Source organism: Palaemon carinicauda, chromosome 26 (genome assembly GCF_036898095.1).
Source record: "Palaemon carinicauda isolate YSFRI2023 chromosome 26, ASM3689809v2, whole genome shotgun sequence".
NCBI classification, from domain to species: Eukaryota; Metazoa; Arthropoda; class Malacostraca; order Decapoda; family Palaemonidae; genus Palaemon; species Palaemon carinicauda.
Genome location: NC_090750.1, coordinates 83,416,947 through 83,429,446, shown reverse-complemented (window position 1 = coordinate 83,429,446; position 12,500 = coordinate 83,416,947). Strand labels below are relative to the sequence as shown.

Sequence of the window (12,500 nt, the reverse complement as noted above, 5' to 3'; positions counted from 1 at the left end):
AAAGCGAGAAAAAAGGTTAATAAAAGTATAAAGAAATCAAATATTCCGTGATAATCCTTTCCCAAATTTTTGGAGCCATTAAATTATATATATTTATAATAGCTTGCACACGAACGCACACTTATAATGTGTGGGTTTGCACGCACGCACGGGAGGGAAAATCACTGTTAATCTGTCAATGTCAATAAAACGTAATAAGGGATCCAATCAAGTTTTTCAATTCTCTTTCGTGAGCTTATTGCGAATCGACTTTAATTTTTACACACACACACACACTCATATATATATATATATATATATACTGTATATATACACATTATATATATACGTATACCGTATATATACACATTATATATATACGTATACTGTATATATATATAAATATATATATATATATATATATATATATATTATATATATATAATTTTTAAGTAGGGATATCTTAACGTGGTGAAAAGGATTGTTATTGCCGTGATCAGCAAAGCTGTACTAGTCAGAGCCACCCTTACTAGGTTGATTTGCTGGAGCCATCAGTCAATAGTCTCCCACAGTCACCAACCTGCGTGGTGATGAAAATAGCAAAACCCCACACATGACTAAAGGACATATTATTATTATTATTATTATTATTATTATTATTATTATTATTATTATTATTATTATTAGCTAAGCTACAACCTTAATTGGAAAAGTAGGATGCTATAAACCCAAGGGCTCCAACAGGGAAAATATAGCTCAGTGAGGAAAGGAAATAAATAAACTACAAGAGAAATAATGAAAATCTCAAATGAAATATTTTAAGAACTGTAACAATATTAAAATAGGACTGTCATATATAAACTATAAAAACCTAGAATATATTTAAAAAGGATTAGGATGAATATATCCTCTTTATTTTGCTGATATAATATTACCTCTTGCTTGTCATACTGCGACGTTACTTTCTCGAATATATATATATATATATATATACAGTATATATATATATATATATATATACAGTATATATATATATATATATATATTCTTCAAAGATTTTCAGAACTCTCGTGTAAAAGGAAAACTAATTTTGTTACCTGGAAGGTGAAGGTCATTGGTACCACGCCCCTTGCAAAAAATGTTATCTGCAATCAGTGATTGCAGGCTCTTGCAGGGTTGAGGTTTTAGCCCATTTAACTGATTAGCTTTATAACTAATCTAGGAGAAGCCGGTAGAAACTGTACAGTTATCTACATTATGTAGACTCTGGATTTAAGGTTGTCAGATAATGCCATGTAGGATTTTGATAATTTCGCAGGGGAAAGATTTGTACTACATTGCAGTAGCTGGAGATAATGTAACTAAAAACGCTTATATATATTTTTGAACGGATTTTTGTGTTGGTTACCTCCGCCAACGAAGTTGCAGAGGAGGCTATGTTCTCGCCTTTGTTAGTCTGTAGTTTGTTTGTTTGTGAAAAACTTCCTGGCTACAATTTCACTCATACAGTAGTGTTACTTTCAGGGATTAATTGTTGTGTTGAGATTTGGAAGTGATTCAAATTTTAATGACCTAGGTCAAAGGTCAAGGTCAAGCAAAAGGTCGTTTGTGTGTGAACCACTTCCTTGCCACAAATTTACTTATTGAGTAGTGATACTTTCGGGGATTAATTGCTATGTTGAGATGTGGAAGGGATTCAGTTTTGAAAATCTTAGGTCAAAAGTCAAGGTCGAGAAATAAGCTCCCGTCGCGGAGGTCTGCGCTCTACTGAGTGCCCCTCTATTTAAAAGCTGTTATCACTTCTTTATTACGTATCTTTAGATGTGTAGCTTGAAGTGGCTGGTATGGTTTAGCACTGAACCTGTATTGATTTCTCTTTGTGCTAAAAGGAAAGGGTTGCTTAAGATTATTTACGACTTGAAAAATCAGTATTTTGATTAAATTTGTGTATCTTTTTACAGAACAGTTTCATTTAGAGTTATTTTAGGCACAATTTCTTATCTCCCATGATGTGTGGGGTAAGGCACCCTGTTACACGGTCACTCTGATCGTTGCAAGATCCTGTATAGAGCCCCCCAGACACTACCATACCTTCTCTTTCTACAGTAGCTGCTTAGTTACTAGCCATGCATTAAGGGTGTGTCAGGGTGCAACTCTTCGGAACGATGTGGGCCAGGGACTTGTGTGTCCAACTGTACATGTTGTAGGGCACTATAAGTATTATTTTAAGTGTACTGGGAGCCACTTTTCGGTCCTTAGGTGCAGCCACTATTTATCCACCCTGCATTCCTGCATCTTTTCTTTCATTTTGCTGTCCAGCCTCTCAATTTTTACGTCATAGTTTGATTAAGAGGATTTAGAAACTCATTTTGTAAGAGACGACTTTAAGAGTTATGTTAAATTTGTTAGATCATTACTACACACATACACACACACGTATATATATATATATATATATATGTATATATATATATTGATTGATTGATTTTTTTTATATTTATGAATATGAAATTACATTTAACAATGATAAAGGTAAGCTGTTTGTTTTGATTGTGGTTAGGAATAACAGGTGTCTTTTTTTTTTTTTTCCTCGACAGAAACCATCTGGGTAGCATTTAACGCTGTGATCCTCTGTGCCAGTGGTGAGTACATAAGAAATAATCTTTTGTAGACTACTATATATATATATATATATATATATATTTGTATGTATGTATGTATGTATATATATATAATGTGTTTGTGTTTGTGTCTTTTTGTTTGTGTGAAATAGGAACTATTGTTTTCTGTTCTTAATTCTAGAAAAGATAATTTTTTTAAATTTTAGAGTCGATGATTTTGTAATTTCCACTTTTCATGGCGAATATGTTAGTCTTCGTGATGGAATTTGTTAGAAAGGCGTGTGGAAGGGTATTGATTACCTACTCGTATGTTTACAGTACTACATTATCTTATTGAATATAAAACGAAACATTATTCATTAAAATCGTTTTATAACAGCTGTATTTCGTAGCGTAATTGTTGAGGATTTTGACATAATCGGGTACAGTGTTTCAAAGAATAGGTCATTGTAATCAGTTTTGTACGTGGAACAACAATTTCTTTTATGGAAATTGGGGGGTAATCAGCTACCACAAAAATATTTATACAGTGGAGTGACATTACTTATTCATTAGGAAGTGTAAAAAAAATCTTTTCTTGCTAACTTGCAAAAAAAATAACGGACAACTTAGGAGCGAAGAAATTGACTGTCTTTATAAAGAAAAGGAAAAATGCTATTTTGGTCTACACCTCTATAAGCATCAAGGTCAACATTATTATTATTATTATTATTATTATTATTATTATTATTATTATTATTATTATCATTATTATTATTATTATTATTATTATTATTTGTTAAATCCTGATTATTTGCTTGTATATGTGAAAGTATGACTGGTTTTGTGTTTGTATGTGAGGCCAAGCGATTTCAAGTATGTGTGTAGGCTGTAGATTGGTTTTTTATGTTGGAGAGAAATGGTTCAGTTTTGTTTGTATGGTTATGAGCCATGTTTTTTATTTATTTATTTATTAATTTTTTTTTTTTTTTTTTTTTTTTTTTTGCAAAGAACTTGATCGGTTATGCTTGTTACTTTGGGCACTTGAGATAGTCTAATCGATCTATTTATGTTTGAGGTCCTGATCTGTTTTGTGTGTGTACAGTATATTTAGTGTATTGGTGTATGTAGAGTATATTTAGTGTATTGGTGTATGTAGAGTATATTTAGTGTATTGGTGTGTGTAGAGTATATTTAGTGTATTGGTGTATGTAGAGTATATTTAGTGTATTGGTGTGTATAGAGTATATTTTGTGCATTGGTGTATGTACAGTATATTTAGAGAGTAACGTGATTTATTTGTGTGAAAAGCAAATGGTAAAGAACAAACATAATGACCTTAAATATCTATACTACGAACAATAAAAAATTCATACAGTAAAATTGTGTTTCTGATCGATCTTCAATTTTTATGTTCATTAGAAACGTATTAAGGAAAAAATAAAGATATAAAACTTGAACAGATTTACTGTATTGAGAAACCGTATAAAGACGGCTCTTTCGATTCTGTTTTTTTGGGGGGAACATTTGCATAAGCATTTCTTAAACCTCGCTCCGAAGAAATACTTACCCTTTGAAAAATAAAATCCCAGAAAGGTTTTTATTCTTAAAGGAGAATTTAAGTCTATTTTTAGTTCTCGCCGGAGATTCGTATATTCTTTTTCCCCTTCTGCATTATTCAAGTTTCCCTTATCTTTGTTCCGATGGAGAGAGAGAGAGAGAGAGAGAGAGAGAGAGAGAGGTTATGTGGTTCCCCGCCCCTTTGTTCCGATGGAGAGAGAGAGAGAGAGAGAGAGAGAGAGAGAGAGAGAGAGAGAGAGAGAGAGAGAGGTTATGTGGTTCCCCGCCCCTTTGTTCCGATGGAGAGAGAGAGAGAGAGAGAGAGAGAGAGAGAGAGAGTTATGTGGTACCCCCGCCCCCCTTCAATGAGATGCAGTTTCGGTAGGAAACTAAAATTGTCTCAGACGTTGAAGAATAAACATGTAATGGAAACTTTGGGGATATTTTTTTCTAGTATTTGTGGGTGTTACTCTTATTTAACGGTTTTAGCATTATGGATAATCTGTTTATAAAATTGGGGGGGGGGGGGGCGTTGAATATTTATGCTATTCAGCTCATCCGAAAAGGGTATATATTATTAATTGCATGAAGGTTACCATCTTCTTCATGATGGGATTAAAAAAAAAAAAAGAAAAAAAAAACTCTTAAATATGAATCTCTTAAAGTCTCCTTTGTAACTAGTTTAAAGATTTTGTTTCGACAATTATGAATTATACTTATTATACAATTATCTCTGTGATTGAATTTTGGTTCTTGTAAAAAATCTTTTAAAGGCACCAGCCACCCGTTGAGATACTACCGGTAGAGAGTTATTGGGTCCTTTGACTGCCCAGACAGTACTACATTGGATCCCTCTCTCTGGTTACGGCTCATTACATCTTTGCCTACACATTCACGGAATAGTCTGGCCTATTCTTAACACATTTTCCTCTTTCTTCATACGCTTGACAACACTGAAATTACCAATCAATTCGTCTTCTTTCATGAGGTTAACTACTGCTTTGTAATTGTTCAGTGGCTAGTTTCCTTTTGGTAAGGGTAAAAGAGACTCTTTAGCTATGGTAAGCTGCTTTTCTAAGAAAAGGACACTCCAAAATCAATCCATTGTTCTCTAGTCTTGGGTAGTGCCATAGCCTCTGTACCATGGTCTTCCACTGTCTTGGGTTAGAGTTCTCTCGCTTGAGGGTACACTCTGGCAAACTGTTCCTATCGTGTTTCTCTTCCTCTTGTAATTTTGAGGTTTTGATCCTTTTGTTATTTTTAAGTTTTTATAGTTTATAGTTTATTTTGATATTATTTTTCTTAAACTTCTTCTAGTTTTCCCTTATTTCCTTTCCTCACTTGACTATTTTACCTGTTGGAGCCCTTGGGTTTATAGCATCTTGCTTTTCCAACTAGGGTTGTAGCTTAGCAAGTAATAATAATAATAATAATAATAATAATAATAATAATAATAATAATAATAATGTAATGCATTAGGCACTTTAGTAGAGCTTAATTATACTGAATTTCAATTTAGACTCTTTGGTTAATATAGTCATTCTATACAAATTTATGTATGCAGAAGGTTTAGATATATGTCAATTTACTCATGATTTATGCAGATTTGGGGAGGAAATTTAAGGTCTTTTAACTTTTTTTTTTTTTTTTTTTATCCACCTTCATATATCTACGTAGGTTATTTCTGACTCAATTTGAGTGGGGATACCTTAGCATGGTGAAAGGGTTTCTGTATCGCCATGATCAAACAAAGCTGTTCTAGTCAGGAACACCCTTACTAGGTTGGTTTTTTGTGCGCGATCATACAAAAATCTCCCACCATCACCAGTTGTCTTGTCACTCATCTGTCTAGTTTTATATTTGTACTCCTTTTCGTCGATGTATTATGGCCACCCTTTTATCGCATGTACCTTTACTAGTATTCCTTTCTAGAACACAAACACCATCACATCCTTTCACATTCATCCACATTTTCCTTCACATTCCCATTCGGCCTCACAATACCCCCTCAAAACAACCCTCCCCCATCCCCCCTCCACCCCTAGACTTCCCCCCACCCCTAGACTTCCCCCCACCATCTGGTGTAGGAAATCGAAGGCGCAGAACGTTCCCTAGGGGTCTTCTCCCCCCCCCCCCCCAACCCCACCTTGTCCCTCCCCTTCTTCGATCCTCGCTCGGGGGTACAATTGGCTCATAAGGTTCGTTACGCCATTCGGTACTTCAATATCAAAGCCTTTTACCGAGGGACGCGCTTAAGGTGTTTTTGGTGATTTCATAGATAAAGAGAAAAGTATGCGTTAGCGTTGAGGTTTGGGTGTCGGGGGACTAATATTTTTATTATTACTAAAATTATTAGAATTATTGTTTGTATAAAATTATTGGAATTATTATTATTATTATTATTATTATTATTGTTGTTGTTTTTGTTATTATTATTATTATTATCATTATTATTAAAGCTAATAAAATTATTTAAATCATTAAAATTATTATTATAATTAAAATTATTGATCTTTTATTAATGAATTTATCAAAATTATTAAAGTTGTTTTTATCAAAATTATTAACATCTTTACAGTGTAAAGGTTTAAATGTCACTCATGAGTGGCAGAGGCATTTGAAGGAATGTTTACCAGCGTTTATTCCTTCCGTCAGTGGGGAGCCTGATTGAAATCAACAATTTAGCTTTCCTTCCCATGCTTCACTTCCTGGCGTGATGAAAGAGGAGAGGGGGGGGGGGGGCGATTGCAAGCTTTTAAAAGTCAGTCTTCCTTGAAGCCGGAGAGATGCAGTACTTATACTCGATTAAATCTGGTACTTACTTCAGCCTCGAAGAATAACGTTACACATTATTATTATTATTATTATTATTATTATTATTATTATTATTATTATTATTATTATTATTATTATTATTACCTCCGCCAACGAAGTTGGAAGGGGGTTATGTTTCACCCCCTGATTGTGTGTGTGTGTTTGTGAACAGCCTCCTGGCCACAATTTTAATAATAGAGTAATGAAACTTGCAGGGATTAAGTGTTGTGTAAAAACTGGAAATTATTAAATTTTGGAAAGTCAAGGTCAAAGGTCAAGGTCACGGTCAAGCAAAATGTCCAATTCCCGTAATCAACCATAAGTTTGGACATCGTTGTCACAGAGACTTCAAATTTGCTTCATATTTTAGAGTATGAAAATCCACGCCAATTAGTACATATCAAGGTTAAAAGGTCAAGGTCAAGGTCGAACAAAAGGTTTAGAAATATGCTGCCGCGGTGGAGGTCTTCGCTCTACTGAGTGCCCCTCTAGTTATTATTATTATTATTATTATTATTATTATTATTATTATTAGCTAAGCTACAATCCTAGCTGGAAAAACAAGATGCTATTATGGTATTGGCTACTGTCGTCTTCCTCCAACACTTGCAGGGATTAAGACGTATGTCTTATTATATGTCCGAGGATAAGAAACCCGTGAGGGTTTTTAAAGTCTATCCTTGACTCTAGATCATCGACATTGTTCTGGCCACTCAGTGCAAGCATACCTAGGTTTATATGGCACTCTTCTAAAGGTTAAAGGTGTTGGTTTCAGTTTCATTAGAATAGATGCTCACCAGAACGTCAACCGGGCAAGCCCAACTACGGCAGTGACCTCCCCAGTAATCAGCTTAAACTCACGGTCCCGGGAGGGGATTGATCTGCTTCCATATGAATGCTAGGCGAACGCGTTACCACTACTAAACAGGAGGCTCTGCGACAAAACTTTAAAAGTGAATGCCATTGCGACAAACTTCACGAATTTCCTTTATGTCAGCTATAATGAGAATTACCTACGAGAGAGGCTATGTACAAAACGCAGTAACATATTCCCTGTATCAACACTGGGTCAGTGAAGTAGGGCAGCGTTGAGTCTGATAAGTGGTTGGATGGGTAACTGCTAGGAGTAGTCGAGCCGTCGGTACCTTGAGTAGCCATTTAAGAAGGACGAGAGGCTGGAAACCCTATATAATAGTGTGTATATATATATATATATATATATATATATATGTATATATATATATATATATATATATATATATATATATATGTGTGTGTGTGTGTGTGTGTGTTTCTGTATATATGTGTGTACAGTATATATATATATATATATATATATATATATATATATATATATATATATATATATATATCTTTCATGTTACGCTTATGGTGAGAAGGATTAGTCATACCGTGGTGAGAGGGTTACCCCGAGAGGTACAATGGGAAACTCCATGGTGAGAAGGATTAGTCATACCGTGGTGAGAGGGTTACCCCGAGAGGTACAATGGGAAACTCCACACTCCCACAAATTGCTGAACCAATAGGTTATAGTTAGGAAAGGGGGAGGGGGTTGGAAGGGTTGTGTGTGTGTTTATGTGCCTGTGGTTTTGTGCATATCTATCTAAATATTCATACGTCATTTTTGACTGATCGGTACACTAGTTAATACTATAATGCTTGTGAGATTAACCTCTTAAATTTACGCAAACAAAAACAGCGAGCAGTCAATAAACTACAACTGACTATGTACATCATATATGTGTGGTAATGTTGAGATGTATAGTATTTTTCACTGTGTTGCACATCGTTTTAACATATCTTTCCTTCCATTCTCCAATGATGCTAATCTTTTCGGAAGGCGTTTACAAACTGGTTGGAATGTCGTGTAGGAATTGGCCGGTAGGGGAGAGACTATGTCAGGGTTAGGCATGAATATTACGGTGTGTTTACGTGGGCGGCGGTTCGTGCAGAATCCAGTTTTTGCCAGTGTTATGGTCATGTTATCTGAGAGAGAGAGAGAGAGAGAGAGAGAGAGAGAGAGAGAGAGAGAGAGAGCGATCATTTGTTATATTCATATCTTATTCAAATGTCATCCTCTTAAAAAGGGAAACTTTTCCTTATGTATTACAGTATCTGCAAATTGACAGGCTTAATATAACTCTTACTTTATATCGTGAATGATTTGCCATTATATTCTTGAAGGTTTAATCCAACCCCGAATAATTTCACCAGGAGACAATAGAATCCTATGCAGGTTATATGGTCTCTTAGCAACTTACGATATAAAATTACAAAAATTACTATGAAGGTTAAGCCATTAAACTGCAAACATGATTTAACAAAAAAAAAAAAGAAATAAAAATCTTGAATGGAGGAATATCTTAAACTTGAACTTAACATTTACAAAGTTGAATTCCACTGTTATTGATTTGCAATGACCTTACGGCACCTCCAAGTAATTGCGCTTAACTTACCCCCACTCCTTATTCTCTCCCATTTTAACTCTTCCTTTCCTTCTATCTTGGATCTATTATATGTATTATTTATAAGGTTATTTTTTACCGCTCTTTGATAAAGGATTTTCATTGTTTGACTTTAAAAATATCAACTTGATGTATTATGCACGAATGTATGAATTTAAATGCTTTTACTTATTTACATTTTAACTCTTCTTTTTCTTCTTTTTTTGGGTCTTTTATTTATCATTTATAAAGTTAGTTTTTACCCCCCTATAAAAAAGAATTTTTATTGTATTGGACTTTAGAAAATATCAACCAAGTGTATTATGCACGAATGTATGCATTTAAATTCTATTACTTATTTATGCTCAATATGCACACTATAGCATATGTGTGTGTGTGTTTTGTTTGTTTGTGTGTGTGCGCGCGCGCATTACGCAAAGGTCGAGAAAGGGGCCCCAAAAGGTTTTATCCTCATCCTCTGCTATATCGCAGTAGCACAAGTAAGCCCGCATCTCTTGAAAATCACCCCAGCCTAGCCCAGCCCACGGAACCAAGATCTACTAGTACTACTACTACTTGTGTTACACCTATGGCACGGCCACTATTACTACCACTGCCTACTACTACTACTACTACTACTACTACTACTACTCGTCCATCGATCCATGGGCAGAGATAAAGCCTCCAAAATCCTGGTGCAACTCTTGAGCCGCTGCTCCCTCGTTCTCGTCTTCCTCATTATATTTCTTTTCTCCGAGGAACGTCCTCTTCTGTGAGTTTCCTTCCTCACCCCTCCCCCCCCCCCCTTCCCGCAACACTTCTAATCCCCCTCCAATATACTACTCTCTTTCACCAGAATTCTTGAATTCTTCGTCCTGACAATAATTCCTTGGTAAGGTCTGAGTTTTTTCCGATTCTTTACTCAATTTTTTTCTTTTATAAAATGACACCCTATGAATACAAATCCTGTTTCCGAATGTTTCTCTCTCTCTCTCTCTCTCTCTCTCTCTCTCTCTCTCTCTCTCTCTCTCTCTCTCTCTCTCTCTACACATACACAAACTCACAACGTTATCGTTAACGCACTTAGCTGGCTGGCTGGCTGGCTGGCTGAGGTTCCACGTTCGAGTCTCGGACCGGGCTTGCTGAAACATTACGGGGGCATTCTTTAAATCTGAGAATGTTGTTTGCCTAAGCAGCAAATTCGGTACCTAGTTGCAAATCTACCGTTGCGAGTCGAAACTGGGTTCGATAGAGAAAGAGGTAAGATAAACAGACTTCAATGTGTGTCATTGTAAAAACCTAATTTACCATGAAAAGGCGAAGGACTTCGACTAGGTAGTCCCCATCTCGTAGGAGTAAAATCATTCTAAAGATATTTAGAAGATTCGGGAGAGAGGAACGCATCTCGTTAAATATTTAGGCAAAATGAACAATGAAGATTCCAGAGAGAGGAACGCATCTCGTTAGATATTTAAGCAAAATAAACATCGTTGCTTTATGTTTATAAGATATAGTATTTGAAACGATATCAAGTTGTGTAAAGTTTAATTAGATTGTACTTAAATACATTTATCTTACATAAATAAATATTCCTACCCGATTTAGATCAACGTTTCTGAGTGGGGATACCTTTTAACGTGGTGATAGGGCTTGTTTCGCCATAATCAGCATAGCTGTACTAGTCAGGGCCACCCAAAATAGGTTGGTTTGCTGTGGGCTATCAGACCAAAGTCTCCCACCGTTACTAATCGTGGCGATAAAATAAGGACATATCTGAGGCCTTTGTCCTGCAGTGAACTAGAAACGGCTGCATTTGTTGCTGATGCTATTGTATAGGAAAAGGCATATTAGCTTGTTGTTATTGTTATTTTACTAGAGAAGGCATATGAGCTTGTAGCCATTACTGTATTGGAGAAGGCATATGAGCTTGTTGTTTTATTGAAGGCATATGAGCTTGTTGTTTTATTGAAGGCGTATGAGCTTGTTGTTTTATTGAAGGCATATGAGCTTGTTGTTTTATTGAAGGCTTATGAGCTTGTTGTTTTATTGAAGGCGTATGAGCTTGTTTTATTGAAGGCGTATGAGCATATGAGCTTGTTGTTTTATTGAAGGCATATGAGCTTATTGTTTTATTGAAGGCTTATGAGCTTGTTGTTTTATTGAAGGCGTATGAGCTTGTTGTTTTATTGAGGGCATATGAGCTTGTTGTTTTATTGAAGGCTTATGAGCTTGTTGTTTTATTGAAGGCGTATGAGCTTGTTTTATTGAAGGCGTATGAGCTTGTTGTTTTATTGAAGGCATATGAGCTTGTTTTATTGAAGGCGTATGAGCTTGTTGTTTTATTGAAGGCATATGAGCTTGTTGTTTTATTGAAGGCTTATGAGCTTGTTGTTTTATTGAAGGCGTATGAGCTTGTTGTTTTATTGAAGGCATATGAGCTTGTTGTTTTATTGAAGGCTTATGAGCTTGTTGTTTTATTGAAGGCGTATGAGCTTGTTTTATTGAAGGCGTATGAGCTTGTTGTTTTATTGAAGGCATATGAGCTTGTTGTTTTATTGAAGGCTTATGAGCTTGTTGTTTTATTGAAGGCGTATGAGCTTGTTGTTTTATTGAAGGCATATGAGCTTGTTGTTTTATTGAAGGCTTATGAGCTTGTTGTTTTATTGAAGGCGTATGAGCTTGTTTTATTGAAGGCGTATGAGCATATGAGCTTGTTGTTTTATTGAAGGCATATGAGCTTATTGTTTTATTGAAGGCTTATGAGCTTGTTGTTTTATTGAAGGCGTATGAGCTTGTTGTTTTATTGAAGGCATATGAGCTTGTTGTTTTATTGAAGGCTTATGAGCTTGTTGTTTTATTGAAGGCGTATGAGCTTGTTTTATTGAAGGCGTATGAGCATATGAGCTTGTTGTTTTATTGAAGGCATATGAGCTTATTGTTTTATTGAAGGCTTATGAGCTTGTTGTTTTATTGAAGGCATATGAGCTTGTTGTTTTATTGAAGGCGTATGAGCTTGTTGTTTTATTGAAGGCATATGAGCTTGTTGTTTTATTGAAGGCATATGAGCTTATTGTTTTATTGA

The 12,500-nt window shown here is 35.3% G+C and overlaps 1 protein-coding gene and 1 long non-coding RNA gene across 6 annotated transcripts in view; one reads left to right on the top strand and one right to left on the bottom strand.

Moving 5' to 3' along the window:
* The window catches only part of LOC137619636 (uncharacterized), a 300,875-nt gene that overhangs the window by 97,371 nt on the left and 191,004 nt on the right, over positions 1–12,500 (top strand). The window contains exon 2 of the long non-coding RNA XR_011039944.1: positions 2,577–2,621. This is a non-coding gene — a long non-coding RNA (uncharacterized lncRNA). The remainder of the gene's footprint in view (positions 1–2,576; positions 2,622–12,500) is intronic.
* LOC137619635 (SET and MYND domain-containing protein 4-like) overlaps positions 1–12,500 on the bottom strand; it is a 227,298-nt gene that overhangs the window by 39,476 nt on the left and 175,322 nt on the right. The window lies entirely within an intron of this gene.